Source organism: Monodelphis domestica, chromosome 7, assembly GCF_027887165.1.
Source record: "Monodelphis domestica isolate mMonDom1 chromosome 7, mMonDom1.pri, whole genome shotgun sequence".
In the NCBI taxonomy this organism is placed as follows: domain Eukaryota; kingdom Metazoa; phylum Chordata; class Mammalia; order Didelphimorphia; family Didelphidae; genus Monodelphis; species Monodelphis domestica.
Genome location: NC_077233.1, coordinates 221,621,032 through 221,632,397, shown reverse-complemented (window position 1 = coordinate 221,632,397; position 11,366 = coordinate 221,621,032). Strand labels below are relative to the sequence as shown.

The 11,366-nt window shown below is 42.1% G+C and overlaps 1 pseudogene; it reads left to right on the top strand.

The window, feature by feature from the left end:
* The first annotated feature begins 8,221 nt into the window (after positions 1–8,221).
* LOC100619145 (14-3-3 protein theta-like) lies at positions 8,222–9,984 on the top strand (annotated as a pseudogene).
* The last annotated feature ends 1,382 nt before the right edge of the window (positions 9,985–11,366 follow it).

Genomic DNA, 11,366 nt, shown 5'->3' with positions numbered 1-11,366 from the left:
TTAAGTGATGTAACTTCTAAGGGCCCAGCCATTAGGATAGATTTTCCAGTGCTTCACATTATTGTCTTTCTTTCCCCACTTACAAGTCCTTTCTGAGGACCCAGGGATAAGTGTCTGATTGCCCGAGCCCTTACTACTTCCCTTAGGGCAAAACCAATAAGATGTGGCACCTTCAGCCAGGAAGAGAGCTCTGCCAGATATTAGGGCTTAAAGATGATAGGTAGTTACAGCACCATCCAAGAGAAGGTCTCCTGCCCTCCCAGCTCACTTGCTTTTAACTCCCCTCCACTTTGCTTTCCTTAGAATCTTCCCTGCAGAGAGAAAACCCAAATGCAGAGGGTGTACAGCTCAGCAGTGGGTCAAAAGTTTAATTTGCCTATTAAGCAATTTTACAAGGTCTGCAGGATTGGCTTCCAATTCAATGAGGCAAATAGAGGTTGATAAATATAGCTTCTTGCCTGGAGTGGGATTGAAGGGGATGAGGGTGAAAGGAAGGAAAAGATATCTATACAAACAAAGCTGATGAAAATAACTCCAGGAATGAATTGTTCTTTATGTAAATAAATATTCGGATTCCCTCCATTCTTTGCTTTCCTCTATGTTCTTTACAGGTGACAAAGCTGGGAGAGGATGAAACCAGATCCCTTCTGGGCCATTATGTCTCCAAAGGAGAAGCTTTGGGGTAGGGAAGAGCATTGGACTGTGAGTCAGAAGATCCAGCCCCAACACAAAACAGCTGATGACCCTAAGCAACTAGCCTTTTCTCTCTCCCTAAGCCTCAGTTCCTTTACATGTAAAACAAGGGGGTTGGCTAGATCTAAAAGTCTGAGATTCCTGAAGATTCTAGGAGTTAAGAGGCTCAGCCTAGGATACTGAGAATTGATCTCAAAGTCAGGAATATCAGGGTTTGAATCCAGCCTCTATCACAGATTGGTTGTGCAACCATGACATGACACTAAACTCATATGTGTCCAAGATTCTCAAGGCATTAAGTTAAGACCATAAGTTTCAGAGAAGGTATTTGGGAAAAATAAATTACTCACCAGGAGCTCTCTGCACTGGTGAAGCCACAGAACCTGTGTGTATGTGTATGTGTGTGTGTGTGGGGGGGGTAAGATTCTATGTGTCTTTAGGCTCTGTGTAGTCTTGAGCCATGAGAATGAGTGGGGGGATGTACAAAGCTGTGGGAGGAGGCCAGCTGCCACAGTGGTTTCCTTTTCCACCCCCTGATTTTAGTCTATTCTTCTCACAAAACTTTGTTCTTTCTAAGCTCCTGGCTTGCCTCAAGTATTGATCTTTTCTTCTTCCTCAGTTTTACTGATATCCTAAGTTCTCTAGCCTAACGTGTGTGTGTGTGTGTGTGTGTGTGTGTGTGTGTGTGTGTATGGTATGTCTATACATTCACATACATACATACATATATACTGAGCTGAATCAATAAATATTTATTAAATGCCCACTACGTGCCAACATGCTTATAAGCACTGGGAATACAAAAGACAGTTCATGCTTTCAAGGAGCTTACACTCCCATGGAGAAGAAAGCATGAAAACTAATAAATAAAAAGCAAGCGACATAGAGGATAAATAGGAAATGGTTAATAAAGGAAAGGCACCAGAATTAAGAGGGATTAGGGAAGGCTTCAAATAATTTTTGTTTGGAATTTAAAGGAATTCAAGGAGGCAGCTGAGTAGCACAGTAGGCAGAGCTCCAGGACTAGAATTGGGAGGACTTGGGCTCAGATCTTAGTTGTGTGGCCCTGAACAAGTCACTTAATTTCAATTTTCAAGCCCTTGCTGCTCTTCTATTTTAGAAATGATACTAAGACTAAAGGTAAGGGTTTGGGGGTGGGGGGAGAAAGAAAATAAAGAAATCCAGGGAGGTCAGTAGGCAGAGCAGAGGAAGAGAGAATTCTAGGCATGGGAGATAGAGAAAATGCTTGGAGAGAAATAGAATGGCTTGTTCATAGAGCAAGCTGTTTATGGAAAAGCCAGGAGGCCAGTATCACTAGACTGAAGAATATGTGTTGGGGAGTAAGATATAAGAAGACTGGGTTATGAAGGGCTTTGAATGACAGAATATTTTGTATTGATCTTGTAGGCAATAGGGAGTCACTGGAGTTTATTGAGCAAGGGAGTGACATGATTGAACCTGCACTTGAGAAAGATCATTTTAGTGGCTGAATGTAGGCTGGATTGAAGTAGGAAGAAACATGAGGCAGGCAGACCCACCAGCAGGCTATTGCAATAGTCCAGGTGACAGGTGATGAGGTCCTGCACCAGAGTGTAGCAGAGTCAGTAGAGAGAAGGAGGCATGCTAGAGGTATGGTTACAAAAGTGAAAATGGCAGACCTTGGCAACAGATGGGATATAGGAGGTGAGAGAGAGTGAGGAGTCCAAGATAATTCCCAGGATGTGAGCCTAAGGGTCTGGGAGAATGGTATTGCCCTCAACAGTAATAGGGAAGGGAGGAGTGGGGAAGAGTTTAAGGGAAAGGATAATGAGTTCAGTTTTGGCCATGATGAGTTTCAAATGTCTTTCTGGAGATGGCAACAAGATGGCTCAGTGGATTGAAAGCCAAGCCTGGGGATAGGAAGTCTTGTGTTCCCATTTGACCTCAGTCACTTCTTAGCTGTGTTGTGTGGCTCTAGGCAAGTCACTTAACCCCAATTGTCTAGCATTTACCTCCTTTTGGCCTTGGAACCAATACACAGTATTGATTCTAAGATGGAAAGTTGGACATCCAGTTTGAGATGTCTGAAAGATAGTTGGAGATATGAGTTGGTACAGAGAATTTGGGGCAGAAAAAGTAGATTTTAGAATCCTCAGCATAGGGATTGTAATTAAATCCATGGGATTTTTAACAGCTAATTAATTAATTAATTAAATCCATGGGATGAAATCTCCAAGTGAAGTAGAGAGACAAGAAGATGGCCCAGCACCAAACTCTGGGGGATACTTAATGTCAGAGAATGTGAAGAGGGTTCCAGCAAAGAAGATGGAGAAGAGGTAAGGTAGGAGGAGGACCAGGAGAGAGCAATGCCCTGAAAACCTGGAGAGAAGACAGCGTCAAAGAGGAGACGGAGATCAACAGCATCAAAGGCTACTAAGAGGTCAGGGAGAAAGAAGATTGAGAAAAGGCCATCAGATGGGGAAACTGATATCCATATATGAATATAGCCATCTGGCCCAGGACTGATTCTCCTATTTGTACTTTTCTCACTTCACTCCATTCTCTGGGTTCCCAATGGGCCCAAGATCTATTTCTGCCTTAGATATGTCAGGAACATTCTATATTCTAAAAGCCACCCATTTGATCATATTTTGTTCAGCTCAGCACATTTCTGGAAACAATTGTTTAAGTTGCTAAAGATTTCATACCATGATACACCAGGGGCCTCTCTCTCTCTCTCTCTCTCTCTCTCTCTCTCTCTCTCTCTCTCTCTCTCTTTCCTTTTCAAATAAAGTAATATGATATAATAAAATGCAGAGGGCTGTTTCATGCCAAATTGCTGCACAGATGGTTAGTTTCTGCTGCAATTTTTTATTTAAATACCACAAAGACTTGAAACCCCCAACATTCTTAAACTCAGGCTAAAACAGAGGTGAAATTTTGAAGTTAACTCTTCTGGTGCTCTTTCCTTGGGAAAATCTTGATTGGAAGAGAAAACCTGGATTCTGGTTCTAACTTGGGTCTTGACTTTCTAGGCCAAAAGATGCTCTCCATACTATCCTGTGGATGTCACTGTACAGCTAGGTGGTGTGGTGGATAAAGTGACAGGCCTGGAGTCAAGAAGACTCCTCCTGAATTCAAATCTGACCTCAGACACTTCTTAGCTGTGAGATCCTGGGCAAGTCACTTAACTCCAATTGCTTAGCTCTTACTGCTCTCCTACCTTGGAGTCAGTCCTTAATATTGATTCTAAGAAGGAAGATAAGAGTTTGTTTTTTTTTTAATGGTACAAGATATGACATTAGAAGATGAGCCCTTCAGGTCAGAACATGTAGGATTATGGAAGACAGAAGGGCCTGGTGCGCTATGGTCCATGGAGTCACAAAGAGTTGGACACAAAACAACAACAACAACAATAAATTCAGTGATTTAAGGTTTCTTATTTCATTTAACCTTACAATCACCTGGGGAGGTAGGAGGTAGTCTTATCACCATTTAACAGATTAAGAAATTGAGTCAGATTGGAGTTAAGTGGCTTGCCTAGGCTCCCAGAGCAAGTAAAGTGTCTAAGGTCAGATCTGAAAGTCAGATTTTATTGATTCTCCTTCCAGCACTCTACCACACCACTTAGCCAGAAAACCAAGATCTGAGGAGAAGCCAATGACACCCACAACTGTTTATTCATTTTTTCAGTCATGTTTCACTCTGTGATCCCATTTGAGGTTTTCTTGGCAAATATGCTGGAATGGCTTGCCATTTCCTTCTCCTAATCATTTGATAGATGAGGAAACCGAGGCAAACAAAGTAAAGTGACTTGCCCAGGATCTCACTGCTAAGAAGTGTCTAAGGTCAGATTTGAATTCAGGAGGAGTCTTCTTGACTCCAGACCTGTCACTTTATCCACTACACCACCGAGCTGTCCAATGACATCCACAGGATGGTACGGAGAGCATCTTTTGGCCTCTCCATCCACTGTGCCATCCAGTTGTTCCATAGCATTTGATATTGTGCATGGGGTTTTCTTGGCAAAGATACTGGAGTGGTTTGCCATTTCCTTCCCTAAACTAATTTAAGAGATCAGAAAACTAAGGCAAACATGGTTAAGTGACCTTCTCAGGGTCACTCAGATAAGTGTCTAAGGTCAGATTTGAACTTCAGTCTTCTTGACTCCAGGCCTGGAGCTCTATCCACTATGTCACATAAGCATTACTCCTGGCTAAAATGGAAATACCTCTGGGTATCTGGGTACTCTTAACAAATACTTTCCTGTGAGTTAGTTTATAGAGAGTCAGGGGAGCTAGGAGGCTGGAACACAGGCCAAACGAGCTTCGGTGATGGAGATGGTGGATGATGAGGCTGGGAACACCGGGCATGAATGGAGGTAGATAAATCCTAGGACCACAGGATCAGGATGTAAATCCCTTCATAACTTGGCTCCCAGGCTGATCACACAGCATTCTCCTTTGTGTACTTCATGGTTCAGCCAAACCAGCTTTCTTACCACCGTGCTTCTCTTGGGCTGAATCCTCCATGCCTGGAACACACACCTTCCTGGGCTCTGCCTCTTCGAAGCTATTTCCTTTAAGATGCATGTCGTCACCATTGATTTTTGATATTTGGAGCTCTTCACTTGTGGTTGGGGAATTTTTTTGGTTATTTTTTTAATGACTGTATTTCAGTAGAATTGGTTTCCTTTGTAATCCCACGCATTTTGTTTTTCGCGTTCTGTGATGCACCAAAGTTTTCCAATCCATGATCTGTGTCAAGCCTTCTCTGATGCCCCCCAGCTGCCGAGGCCCTTCTTCACAACACTATCATATTTTGAACATCCTTCTGGGCAGTCCTGTAGCCCTCCTGAAAGAATGTAAGCTCCTCGAGGGCAGGGACTGTTTCACCTATATTACTGCCCCCCCAGCACTGAGCACAGCCACTGAGAACTTCTTGGAGCAGGGAACTATCTTTTGCCATTCTTGGTATTCTTAGCACATAGTAGGCACTTAAAATTTTTCTTGAATGATTGACAAGTCACAACTGCTTAATAAATGTTTGTTTACTGATCGATCCGTTGGAAGAGACCTTAAAGCCCATTCAGTCCAATCTGCTCTTTTTTTGTAGAGATCTAGAATACTAGTCTGTGGGTAGGGGAGAGGGGAATAAACATAAACATGTATATATCATGAAATGTATAGATTTATTATCATATATAAATATACAATTATGCACTAAACACTGTGCTAAGTGTTTTACAGACATGATCTTATTTCATCTTTACAACCATCCTGGGAGGTAGGTGCTATAATGATGATAATTATCACCATTCTATAGATATGGAAAGCAGACAGAGGTTAAGTGATTTGCCTAGAGTCACTCAACTATTAAGTATCGGAGGCAGGATTTGCATTCAAATCTTCCTATATCCAGACTCAAAGGTCTCTTCCCTCCACCACCGGCTGCAGTATTTCAGGGTGCTCATCTGCCTTTGGTGTCCAGCTTTCACCCCACTCTCACCTGTGGCTCCAAGAAACTGTAGCATGAGCAGTGAGTGGCCACGCTTTGGTAGAACCATCTCGGCAGATGGGCCAAACCAGGTGAAGGGTAACCAGCAGGCTTCAAACCCGTCTACGAGAGTCAGTGGCACATGAAGGCTTCCCTTGGTGGCATGGACAGATGAGAACAGTTTGTTCCAGCTGCCATGAAGGCAGCTGAAGCAGGTGCCATGGGGCACTTAAAGCATCGTCAGACGTCAAAGATGCTGATGCCATCCTCTACATCTTGGACCATTGCTAGGCATCCTGGCTTTTGCTTTGCCACTAGAATTGATGGCTCTGGAAGAGAGAGTGAGGCTGTCTTTGTGCTACTCTGCCTCACTTAAATCTCAATTAAATCCAGTTCACCATCAAGTCACTACATTCCTCCATGACGTCACTGGTCCTCTTGAAAAACTAAGGATGAACAGCAACGACCACAACTGCTACTACCCTCCCTCAAATGTCATGAGAACCTTAAGTTAGCCTCCTAGAGAGATGACTACGAATAGTTCCATTATGAATAATAAATATTGCCCAGTACAATTTATGAAATGCTTTCACATCCATTATTGTGTTTTAATTCTTACAACCAACCCTCTGAAGTAGGTATCGTCATCTTTCTTTTTTCTTCTGTTTTTGCAATTTAATTTATTTAAGTTTTATTGATGCCTTTTGCTGTTACATAGCAATTTCTTTTTTGAAAATTTAAATTTCTTTTTTTTTTACATTAAAATACCCAATTAACTTCCTCCCTCCCACCCCCACCCCCCAGTAGAGAAGGGATACTTTAACAAAAAGATATGTATATATAAAACTATGTCTTACTTATTTTTGTTATATCAGTTCTTTCTCTGGAGGTGGATATACACAAGTCATTCTTCAACTAATATATCTTTTTCTTTTCTCTTTTTTAAACTCTTATTTTTTATCAAAGAATCAATATTGTGTATTGGTTCCAAGGCAAAAGAGTAGAAGGGCTAGGCAAAAGGAGATAAGTGACTTGTCCAGGATCATATAGTTAGGAAGTATCTGAGGACAAATTTGAACCTGGGATGACCCATTCCTAGGTCTGGCTCTTTATCCTCTAAATCACCTATATGCCACAGGTATTAATCTTTTTTAAATTTTAACCCCTTACCTTCTGTCTTAGAATCAATACTGTGGATTGGTTCCAAGGCAGAAGAAGAGCAGCAGGGCCAGGCAATAGAGGTTAAGTGACTTGTCCAGAGTCACATAGCTAAAAAAAGTGTATGAAGCCAAATTTGAACCTAGGACCTTTCATTACTAGGTCTGGCTCTCTATCCACTAAACCACATACCTGCTCCAGGTATTAATCTTTTAAAACAACACACACACACACACACACACACACACACACACACACACACACACACACCTTCTGCCTTAGAATTAATACTAGGTATTGGTCTGAAGACAGAAGAGCAGTAAAGGCTAAGAAGTGTCTGAGTGCAAATTTGAATTTTGAACTTCCCATTCCTAGCTCTGGCTCTCTATCCACGGAACCACTTACCTACCCCAGGTATTAATGTTGTTGTTTTTTAACCCTTATCTTCCATCTTAGAATCAATACTATAGGGGGCATCTGGGTGACTTAGAGGATTGAGAACCAGACCTAAAAATGGGAGATCCTGGGTTCAAATCTGGCCTCAGATACTTTCTACCTGTGTGAGTCTGGACAAGTCACTTAACTCCATTGCCTAGCCCTTACCATTCTTCTGCCTTGGAACTGTAAAAATGAATTATTTATTCCTTTTTTTAATTTAACAGGGGACCTAGAGGAATTAGGAATTAACCAGCCCACAGTGATAGGAAGTAGAAAACCATAGAGACAGGAGGGAGAAACCAGAGAGACAGGAAGGAAGAACCATAGAGACAGGAAGTGAGGTAGAATGAGGTTTTAAAAAGGGGCCAGGCCAAAGCCTAAAGCGAATCAAAGTAGGGGCGATCGGAGGCGGTGAAGGTGAAGCCCTGCTGCTGCCGCCACCACCCCCACTCCCACCCGCAACCTGTCCACTATGGAGAAGACCAAGATGATCCAGAAGGCCAAGCTGGCCGAGCAGGCCAAGCGCTATGATGACATGGCCACCTGCATGAAGGCGGTGACTGCTCTCGGTGGCCTACAAGAACTTAGTGGGGGGGGAGGGGGCGAAGGTCAGCTTGGAGGGTCATTTCCAGCATTGAGCAGAAAACCAACACCAGTGACAAGAAGATGCAGCTGGTCAAGGACTACCGGGAGAAAGTGGAGGGTGAACTAAGATCCATCTGCACCACTGTTCTGGAATTGTTGGACAAGTTTTTAATAGCCAATGCGACCAATCCAGAGAGCAAAGTCTTCTATCTGAAAATGAAGGGAGACTACGTCAGGTACCTTGCTGAAGTTGCCCGTGGTGATGACCAGAACAAACAATAGATAATTCCCAAGGAGCTTATCAAGAAGCATTTGACATCAGCAAGAAAGAGATGCAACCTACACATCCAATTCGCCTGGGGCTAGCTCTTAACTTTTCTGTATTTTACTATGAGATCCTTAATAACCCGGAGCTCGCCTGCACACTGGCTAAAACGGCTTTTGATGAGGCCATTGCAGAACTTGATACACTGAATGAAGACTCATACAAAGACAGTACCCTTATCATGCAGTTGCTTAGAGACAACCTGACATTATGGACATCAGACAGTGCAGGAGAAGAATGTGATGCTGCCGAAGGTGCAGAAAATTAAAATTCACACAGGGTGTCATCTTCCTTTCTCTCAAGAAACCTTTTTACACGCCTCCATTCCTTATAGCTCCACTTGGATTTCCTATAGCAAAAGAGAACCCATCCGTGTGTATGGAAATCAATCGTTTATAGTCTTTTCACACTGCAGCTTTGGGAAAACTCCATTCTTTGATTTGTGTTTGTCCTGGCCTTCCTGGTGTGCGGTTACTGCTGTAGAAAAGTATTACTAGCTTCATTTCATATAAACATAAGTAACTTCCAAACACTTATGTAGAGGACAAAAGTGTATCTGGTATTTAAAAATCTGAACCAGTTCTGCAAGTGACTGTGTTTTGTATTACAGTGAAGATATGAAAATGTAGTGAAATGCAACTCAAGTGTTTTACATAGCTTCTCTCCCCCATATTCCTACCATATTTTTTAAGGTTTTCCTTTCAGCAAACAACTTTCACATGCTCTTCTTATTATATATTCCTTTAAAGAGGAATCTGGAAGTATTGGGTCAAATGGAAACAGGTTTGGCATTTTAGGGTTAGGGATCATGAACTGGAATCTGCCTACTGTAAAATAAGTTATGGAGGCCACAGTATGTCTGTGACAGCAGGAGATTTTCTTACTCTTCAGTTGCTGCTGTTTCGTTTGACAATTTCCCTCTCAATAAAAGTTCACTCACATTCCTGCCTTTATAGTTCTGGTGTCCACTTTACTATGTAATAGAAGTAGCATGTAACTACCAGAATACAAATGTTACTTTTTGGTAAATTAAAGTGCATGTCATTTCTTAATACACTAGAATGGGGGAAACCATTGGAAATACACGAGTCCAGGCCTAACATTTTTAGTACTTTTCCATGCAGATTTGTGCACATGTGAGAGGGTGTCACGTTTGTCCAGTGATTGTTACTTAGAAAGTTTTGTAGCAACCACTATTGTGTGTTGCTCATCATTGATTGTAGTCCCAAAAAAGCCTTGTGAAAATGTTATGCCCTATGTAACAGCAAAGTAACATAAAATAAAATTACATTTTATAAACAAAAAAAAAAGGGGCCATATGAGTTGGTCAGTCTGTCAGTTGCTGACAGTTAAGGCTGGCAGTTGCAGGGAAGTTAACTGTTGGGCATGATTTGGTCGTAGGTGGTTGGTTGCTGGTAGTGTTGGGGTGGTGGTTGGCATTTAGTTGCTGGAATATAAAGGCGAACCTGAGCTTACAGAGAGGGCTTTTTGGGTTTGGGGTTTTTGCTTTTTGGTTTGGGTTTAGGTTTTTTTCTTTCTTGAACTTTTTGGAAGGTGGCTAGTCTTCGTTGACAGACCTAATTGGGGTTGGATTAAACACTGATTAGGTTGGTTTGGATTGGGCTGGATTGGGTTGGAACTTTGTGGGGTGGTTGTTATTAGCAGTAGTTATGGGCAGTTATAGGTAGATATAGGCAGTTTTAGGTAGTAATTTGAGGTAGTTATAGGATAACTAGTATAGACATTAGGAAATTTTCTTTCTCTACTGCTTTCCTATGTTTATCTCCTTTACTATATTCTTTTACTATCTCTATTTTAATTAAACTAAATTGTTAATTGTTAAAAGCTGCTAGAAATTTTCTTTTCTCTGGTTTAAAGTGATAATATTAATTTACAACTCTACTATATTCTCATTAAAACTAAAGTTATTAAAATCTGTTCTCTTATTTTGTCAAAACTCTTAATTTAACCCTTATAGAACCAATGCACAGCACTGATTCCAAGACTGAAGGTAAGGGTTTAAAAAAAAAAAGAATCAATACTATATATTGGTTCTAAGGCAGAAGAGCAATAAGGGCTAAACAAAGGGGGTTAAATGACTTGCTCAGGGTCACAAAGATGGAAAGTGTCTAAGGTCAAATTTGAGCCCAGGATCTCCCATTCCTAGGACTGGCTCTTTATCCATTGAACCACCTGCTTGCCCCAGGTATTAATCTTTTAGTGATAGTTTCTTGGTGACCGAGAATGACTATTGTCTTTGTGCAGTTTCATCTACGGTGTACCCTCATGTGGCTTTGAAGTCCAAAGACTGAGGCGCAAAGTTTGTGGCACATGGGGCATGGGACGCCAGTTGTTACGGGAGGTGCGGTTGTGGCCTGATGTCGGCGTTCACGCGCAGCGGCAAGACGTCAACGTCGCTCATCTTCAAAGGTGGTGGCGGCATGGTTAATGTAGGTTCGCCAGCTGCTTCTGTCAGAGGCAGCGAGTTCTAGTTGCTTTGGTGTCATGCCAGCCCACTTCAAGTTTGACTTTAGCTGATCCTTGAATCTTTTCTTTGGTCGGCCTTGTTTCCTGAGTCCAGCTGACAGTACACCATAGAATACCTGTCTTGGTATTCGCTGTGGGTCCATGCGGATGACGTGTCCAGACCATCGTAGCTGGGTTTTGAAGACCATGGCTTTGATGCTGGTGG